At 44.1% G+C, this 8,740-nt stretch overlaps 1 non-coding gene across 1 annotated transcript; it reads left to right on the forward strand.

Annotated features, from left to right (window-relative positions):
- The first annotated feature begins 3,963 nt into the window (after window positions 1-3,963).
- On the forward strand, window positions 3,964-4,036 carry TRNAE-CUC (transfer RNA glutamic acid (anticodon CUC)). The gene has a single exon. It is a non-coding gene; the product is annotated as a tRNA-Glu (tRNA).
- The last annotated feature ends 4,704 nt before the right edge of the window (window positions 4,037-8,740 follow it).

The raw sequence follows: 8,740 nt of genomic DNA on the forward strand, positions 1-8,740 counted from the left end.
CTGCATAGAGGGGGGAGAGTTGGTGATGATGGCGGTGAAGTTGTTGGTGAAGATTGTGGTGATGATGATGGCCACGGCAGCGTTCCGGCGCCACCGGAAGAGAAGGGGAGAGGGGGCCCCTTCGTCTTCTTCTTCCTGGACCTCCTCCCTAGATGGGAGACGGGTTTCCCCTCTGGTCCTTGGCCTCCATGGCGTGGGAAGGGCGAGAGCCCCTCCGAGATTGGATCTGTCTCTCTGTCTCTCTCTGTTTCTGCGTTCCCTTCTGCTGCCCTTTCACCGTTTCTTTTATATCCGGAGATCCGTAACTCCGATTGGGCTGAAATCTTCGCCATGATTTTTTACCAAAAATTAGCTTTCTTGCGGCCGAAGAAGGGCATCAACCGCCTTACGGGTGGACCACGAGGGTCAGGGGCGCACCTAGGGGGGCAGGCGCGCCCCCTGCCTCGTGGCCACCTCGGGCACCGTCTCGCGTTGATCTTTCTCCCATATTTTTCAAATATTCCAAAAATAAGCTCCGTCCGTTTTTATCCCGTTTGGACTCCGTTTGATATAGATATTCTGCGAAACATAAAACATGCAACAGACAGGAACTGGCACTGGGCACTGGATCAATATGTTAGTCCCAAAAATAATATAAAAAGTTGCCAAAAAGTATATAAAAGTTGTATAATAGTGGCATGGAACAATCAAAAATTATAGATACGACGGAGACGTATCACATGCCAGAACACATTGCCCCCATGTGGAGATCTAGTCTCTCTCCCCTTTTCACATGCTCTGAGGTCAGTTGCACAGTGTGTAGGTGTGCCAAAAATAATGAGCTATAATTGTCGAGAATATTTTTTTTTCTTTTCTCATGATGAGGATCACATTCGTATCTGACTCAATATATATATGTCACCTTCGCTTCTCTCTTTTCCTCATCGGATGCCTAGCAATGAAGCTAGCGCACCACATACTTGTGTGGAGACCTTAGCGCATGCTGCCCCAACCAAACATGTCATAGCTAGATATATATATAGTTGCACTTTCACATACAGAAAAAAATGAATTACACATATGCCGCTGGTCATGAGCTATGTAGGCTTGGGAGGCATCAAGAATTCTTGTCTGGGAGCTGTGTCGGGACGAGGCAATCAATCCTCTCATTACAACACGTACACTGATAGGAGGCATTCTCAAACGCCTCCAAAGGCCACCAAAATGTTGGCTTAGACATTTGAAGGCATTTTCAACGAGTGCTAGAGATACTCCCCAAGGCATTTTCAAAGAGTGCTACCTACCGCATTCATTCTCTCCTCACTGGCTCTAAGATTACATGCAAAGTAGTAGTTACACCACGCCGAGAGAAAACAATGAGAGATAAAGATAAATAAACCTCTCACTCCTACGGTTTTGTATAAGCATCAAGGTTACACTTCAATGGTGCTCGATATTTCTCACAACTTTTCTCTACCATTCACGTTAGGACCCTGAGAAGCTAGCACATATTATACTTGTGAGGAGGGTTGGGGATGCACCCAGCGTGTTGTAGACTCGTAGACCTGTGATGACTGATGATTACATTAGAATCCACAAAACGTAAGTTAGTGGCACAAGTTAATCACGACAACCTGCCGCAAATCATGGGTAATATGTACGATTGGGAGACATGCAGAATTGCATGTTGTGTTGATCCCATTTTATATGGAAAGTGTTGGGGCACGGGATTGGAAACGAACCAACGTGGTTCGTTTAGTTTTTGCTGGAACTCGCCCCGTGACTTGACTCCATGGTTCTCACCTAAACCAAGAGTTCGCTTGTCCGGTCATGTTCAAAAAAATTGAACGAGGAGGGTAGCTTGTCTTGGACTTCAGATCAAGCGTGAGGATGCTCGCACAGTCATCATAGCCCGAGCTGGCAAAAGACGTGTCTGTTTGGTTCGTGTTATGGATTGGGGGTTCACACCAAGTTAGCAACATGCAACCCTCAAACCATACGCTCGAGATTGCTGCTTGGCGGAGGTGTGTTGGCCAAGATAAACCAAACATGCCCGACATTCAGAGGAGTTAGCAGCCAAAATGAGACCTCAAAAGAAATAGTAGTTGTTTTGATGCATACATGCACAAGTATCGTAAGATTGATTATGTCATCTGAAGAGGGGTGGTCCTCTGCACCATGGTTATGCACACAGCCATAAAATTGAACTAATGATCCACAATGTCAATTCATCAACTAATTATTTTGTTCTTGGCCTCAAAGTCAATGTATAGTCAAGGAATGAGGGCATGTAGTAATCTGTTTGTCATTGATTAAATTTGTGGGTTTATTCAATTATTTGCTACAAACTCAACACTGGCCACTACCATAAGTTCTCGGTCCTCTTGTAAGGACATACCAATGCTAAGAGGCCGCTTCATTTCCCCCCTTCTCACATGCTCTAAGAATACTTAGAAAGTGGATAGGTGTTCCGTAGCGGGAGAAAGTAATGAGAGATATAATTGTTCATGAGTTTCTTTTTCCCACAAACAAGATCACGCTCATATCTGACTCAATATATATCCCACTTGCTTCTCTTGTTTCTCTCATTAGAACCATACGAAGCAAGCACACAACATACATGTGTGGAGACCTTATCTTATGGCGCACTGGCCAAACATGTCGTACGTATATATAGTTGCACTTCCATACAAACAGAAAAAAGATGACACGCATTTCATTGGTCATGGGTCATGTAGGCTTTGGAGGCATCAAGAATTTCACGGTGCACGCTAATGCAGCCGACTGAGGCCGGTGAAAAGCATGTTGTTGGAGCGATCATTGTCAATGTTGTGACCTGTGCGCACCCTACTGTGTTCCACGGTCACTCACCATCAACCTTAATGCAACTATGTATGGCACCCATGGAAGCACATAAATGATACCATGGTTAACTCCGCGGGCTATTGCCCCCTTGTTGGGGAGCTGAGTCAAGACGGCGGCCGGTGCTCTGTGGCATGCTCAGACCCTTCACCTCCAGCTAGACGCCAACGGGTGCATTGCTATATTCTCTTCTAGTCCTGCATGGCTAGGTTATCCACGAAGACCGTCAAGGATCATTGCTTGAAATCCTCCACCTGATTCTGCTCTCGCGTTGGGTTAGCATGGCCAATCAAGTACTGTCAGCATTCGAGCATAGCAGCAGCGACATGGAACATCTTTCACCTTTTGGTCAAGTAAGGTCTTTATTTAGTCTAATAAAGGAAAGAACCTTCGCAAAAGGCACCTCCTCAATCCGCCAGTCCTGGCTGCGCCGATACCAGGCTATTCTATTGATTTATGCCCGTGCTTCTTCTTCTGTTTTTGTACACAGAAGGATGTCTAGGAGGAACAGATCACTGATCTTAAATACTAGTCTGCTTGTAAGGGCACGTACAATGGTGGCATATGGATGCAGATGCCTTATGACAAAAAGTAGCTTGAGACATTTATATTGATGTTTTCTCCCCAACGCAAACTACTACTAGTGGACCTCATCAAAGAATAAAAAGTAGACTCTTACTACACATGCATCCTTACTCTTCACTTCAACTTTTTTAGCTATATGCACTGGACCACATTTTTTCTTCTCAAGCACATGCCTCCTGCTACACCATCTGAACCTACTTTTTCTACTATCCGATTCTACATGGCCTATGGGGCATCACCCTAGAGCTATGCATGGATCATGCCCTAACTGTATCATTGTATTCTTGAAAAGAAAAATGGAGTTGTGTTCTTGAGACTTGATTACATGACAGTTGGCCATTGACATGGCATGAGGCGGAATGAACTAATTAAGGGAGGCAGAGAACGACATTATCAATTACTGATGTAATTATTGGTTATTTTTACCACTAGAAGAGCCAAGATTTCCAAGACTGGGCCTAATGTGTTGTGGTGTTAAAGTGAACTGTCACAACTTCCTCTGTCTAAGTAGAGACTCATTCTAAATAGCACGCATACTCCGTCGTAGTTTAGGTGGTTAGGATACTCGGCTCTCACCCGAGAGACCCGGGTTCAAGTCCCGGCGACGGAATTTTTTGTTTTTATTTTACTTCTGAGCAATGGGCTCTGTTTTTATGTTGTAAGCATCATGAGTCCTGCGGATATTTTTACTCAAGAAGCGTTTAGATGACTACTTTAGTTATCTAAATGCTCACTCTTATATTTCTTTACGGACCGAGTATGTGACACAGTGGTATTACGAAGTCTATTCGTTTGAAAGGCATTTCCACCGTTTCATTTGCATGAATCTTGCCATGTTTCTCTGTACCCTCAAAAATGTTTAACCGATTGGATCCTGCGAGGAGTCAAAACCGTCTCTGGAAGCTCGCTCTGAGGACGAGGGTGACGGTTTCAGAATCCGATGGAGAGACAAACATACTTTTGGCCGCCAGTTTGTCTCTCCATGGGATTCCCTCCCATGTGAGAATCAGCTCGTCTCGGCGAGATCTCATTCACTCGGGGAGTGTAAGGCGGTCAAAGAGAACCAGGAAGCTCTGCTCAGGCACGTTGTACAGGAAACCGAGCTCTGCGCCACCAAAGTGATATGCTGGATGAGGCCCCAGAGGTTGATGAATTCTTGAAGGGCGTCAGGCGAGTTCAGGCGCTGGAGCCCTTTCATCCACAGGCCATCACTCAATGCTGCAGCAACCGTTGCACATTTACATGCATCCACCGGAAAGAGGCTGGGCGCAATCTTTTGGTGCAGAGCCATTAATTCAGCCACCGGTTGGACCAGAAAGATGGCGTTGCTCCGTTGCCAAGGGTGACAGTGGGCAATGTCGCTAAAGAGTTCATAGCAAAATCATCAATGTGGGTGGATAACTTTATGTATGACCCATTTGGAATACAAACTTCTGTCAGTTCAGAGATGAGCCCAAAGGTTTACAGCATAACTCTTAGACCAGATAACTGATATTCTGCGGGCTCGGTTGCTAGTGATATAATTCAATACTCTAAAAGTTTCCAAAATCGGCACAACTATTTCTGCATGCACAAACCTATACATTATGGCAATGCTTAATTATTTACTACTAGTATTTCAGTAGCAGTGCTGCTTCAGGTGCAAGCAACAGTGTTATTCCTGCTATAATAAACAGGATATGAGTTTTAAATTTTTAAATTTCCCGGATGCAACATCAGAATCAGGGAACACACATGACCTAGTGAACCTCAAATTTACAGCATATGTTCATAGACTTCATTTTATTTGCAGCATCAGGACAATAACAAAATTTGGTCTCCACAAATTTAGCAATGGTTTAGCCGAAAGTCTTAGTTTATCAGAAGCTTGGTATAAAATTCTCGAAAAAATAGCCTTCTTATGATTATATTGGATACAACACTATAAACTTTATTCATATGTAGCACCAAGTCAATACCAAAATGGTTGGTCCAAATGAACAAATGAGGAAACCCGACCGCAAATGTCATGTCGGGCAATATCTATAGCCGCATTGTTTGGCAGCCTAAGTTTGTTTGACATGAAAGCTCAGTATACCATACTCCGAGGAGTAGAAAACCAACATGCCAGCTTTCTCTATCTCTCAAAAGTGTCGAATCAGCTAGTTCCTATCAGGTAGTAGGAGGATCCAACCATCTCAGGATGCTCGCTCTAAGGAGGACGGAGAAAGCCGAGCTAGGAGCCTGAAATCAGGCCAGTTCCTTTCTGCTGTATGCAGTTCCCAAGTGATTATCAGCTCATTTCGACGCAGTCTCATTCACTCAGGAAGCGTAAGGCAGTCAAAGAGAACCAAGAACCTCTGCTCAGGCACGTTGTACAGGAAACCAAGCTCGGCGCCTCCAATGTGTGGGGTTGAAAGGTGTTAACATGTTTGCGTTGGACTTGCATCCACTAGTGTTGGCTCCCCAACACAAGAGCTACGTTCCACATAATGTGTGGGGTTGAAGGGTAGCGTAGCTTATATCTCATGCCAGAGGCTGCTCATCATGTGCAGGAGAAGACATCCGAAGAGGAGCTACCAAGCAGAAGGAACTTCAAAGGAGATAGATGTTCTAATGCGTGCATCAACAATAGTAATCAACATTTAAAATTTGTGGGTTACAATAACTCGATACAAACTCAACACCAAGGTTACAAAATTCAACAAAATATCAGAATTTGTGGTGGGTATCGTAATATTTTAACCCTGAAATTCGAGACAGATTCAAACTAATTTCAAGAAAAAGTTTAATTACATCAAAAATAGTTTAGAATAAAGTGAATTTTGATAGATCAAAATCTGAAGAAAAAAACTGAAATTTTGCATATTTCAGTGAGGACCAAATAATTTTTGTTTGTGAAATTAAAACCTTGCTCAACACTACCCGCCGCAATAAGTTCTTGGTCCACTTGCAAGGACAAACCAATACTCGTGAGTCATGGCCACTTCATCTCTCCCCTCCTCACATGCTCTAAGGTCAGTTGCACAGTGTGTAGGTTTTTCAAAAATAATGAGAGCTATAATTGTCTAGAAGTTTTTTTTCCTTTTCCCACGATGAAGATCACACTCGTATCTGACTCTCTATATATCACCTTCGCTTCTCTCTTTCCTCTCATCAGATGCCTAGCCATGATGCTAGCACACCACATACCTGTGTGGAGACCTTAGCGCATGGTGCCCCAGCCAAACATGTCATAGATATATATAGTTGCACTTTCACATTCAGAAGAAAAATGGATTACACATGTTGCTGGTCATGAGTAATGTAGCCTTGGGAGGCATCAAGAATTCTTGTCGGGGAGTTGTGTTGGGACGAGACGATCAATGCTCTATGGCATGTCCGGTACAGGGGTGGAGCTTCCTTAGGGCCGATCTGGGCCATGGACCGTCGCTTTTATTTTAAGTATGCATCGGAAGTCAGCCTAGACCACCATCTACAGTCCACTAAGCAGCAGGTTTAGACGTTCAATCCAAGCCTTGAGGCTCACGCCTCGTGTGAACTGACGACCATGTATGTAGAAGCACTAGGTTTAGCACTAGTGGTGTGGCAGGGAGCAGCTGCCGGCCACCGGCATCTCGCATTGCATATGCATCCAAAGGTCGAGCCGTCCAACACGAAGGCAACACCGTTCTGAAACACAGGCAAACAGCGCAATAGAACTTTGAATAGTTTGAAATTCAATTTGAAATTTGTGTACTCTCCTTTGGGCTGGCCGCCCAGTTTTTTCTTTCAAGCTTCGCCACTAGTCCGGTACCTTCATCTCCAAGTAGGCGATCAATGCTTTATAGCTGCGTCGGGAAGGTTGTCTAGGCAGAACTATATACACTGATACACCCCAATGTTTTATAGATGGATGGACGAAAAAAGGAGAGAAAAACCTATCTGATCGATGAACATCAGTTGGGATCACCGATCCACGATTCTATCAGAAGAGAAGTCCATATTACAACCCTCAACCGTCACCAGAATATATGAAACAATCCTGAATTTCGAAACCATCTAAATTTCAACCCCCGAACTATCATAACCGAGCAAGATTCAACCCTTCACTTCACGGTACCTGTTTTTGACCCCGTTGACCGCCCAATCAACAATCCCAGTCAGCCTAGTCCTCCTGCCTCGGCCGACAAGAACTTACAATTTCATTCATTCTCTCCTCACTTGCTCTAATCTTACGTCATTACGTGCAAAGTGGTAGGTGCACCATGGCGAAAGAAAATAATGAGATAAAGATCAATAAATCTCTCACTCCTAGGGTTCCATATAAGCATCATGGTTACACTTCAATCATGATCCGTATTTATCACAACTTTTCTCTACCATCTCCTTAGGACCCTGATAAGCTAGCACATACAGTATTATACTTGTGAGGAGAGTTGGGGATCGACTGAGTGTGTTGTAGATTCGTAGGCCTATGATGATTGCATTAGAATCCACAAAAATTAAGTAATGACACAAGTTAATCATAACAAACTGCCGCAAATCATGGATAATATGTATGATTGGGAGACATGTAGTATTGTATGTTGCATTGATCTCACTTTATATGGAAACTGCTGGGGCACAGGATTGGAAACGAGCGAGCCAACGTGGTAGTTTTTGGTGGAACTCACCCCATGACTTGACTCCATGGATCTCACCTACACCAAGAGTTCGCTTGTCTAATCATGTTCCACAAAATGGCCGAGGAGGGTAGCTTGGCTTGGACTTCAAGCACGAGGGTGCTCGCATGCTCGTCATAGACTGAGCTGGCCAAAGACAGGTATGTTTGGTTCATGTTATCGATTGGGGGCTCACACCAAGGTAGCAACATGCAACCCCAGGCCCCTCAAATCGGACACCCGAGATTGTTGCTTGGCGGACTTGAGTTGGCCAAGATGGCAACCAAACGTGCCCAACATTCAGAGGAGTTAGCAGGCAAAACGACACTCAAAGGAAATAGTAGTTGTTTTGATGCATACATGCACAAATATTATAACATTGATTTTGTCATCCGAAGAGGGGTGGTCCTCTGCACCATGGTGATGCACACGAGCCATAAAATTGAACTAATGATCCACAATGTCAAATCATTAAATAATTATTTTGTTCTTGGTTTTTAAGTCGATGTATAGTCATGGAATGAGGGCACATAGTAATCAGTTTGCCATCCACTAAGTTTGTGGGTTTATTCATTATTCGATACAAACTCAACACTACCCACTACCATAAGTTCTCGGTCCTCTTGTAAGGACATACCAACGCTAAGAGGCCACTTCATTTCCCCCTTCTCACGTGCTCTAAGAATACCTAT

Source organism: Triticum aestivum, chromosome 3D (assembly GCF_018294505.1).
Source record: "Triticum aestivum cultivar Chinese Spring chromosome 3D, IWGSC CS RefSeq v2.1, whole genome shotgun sequence".
Classification (NCBI taxonomy): domain Eukaryota; kingdom Viridiplantae; phylum Streptophyta; class Magnoliopsida; order Poales; family Poaceae; genus Triticum; species Triticum aestivum.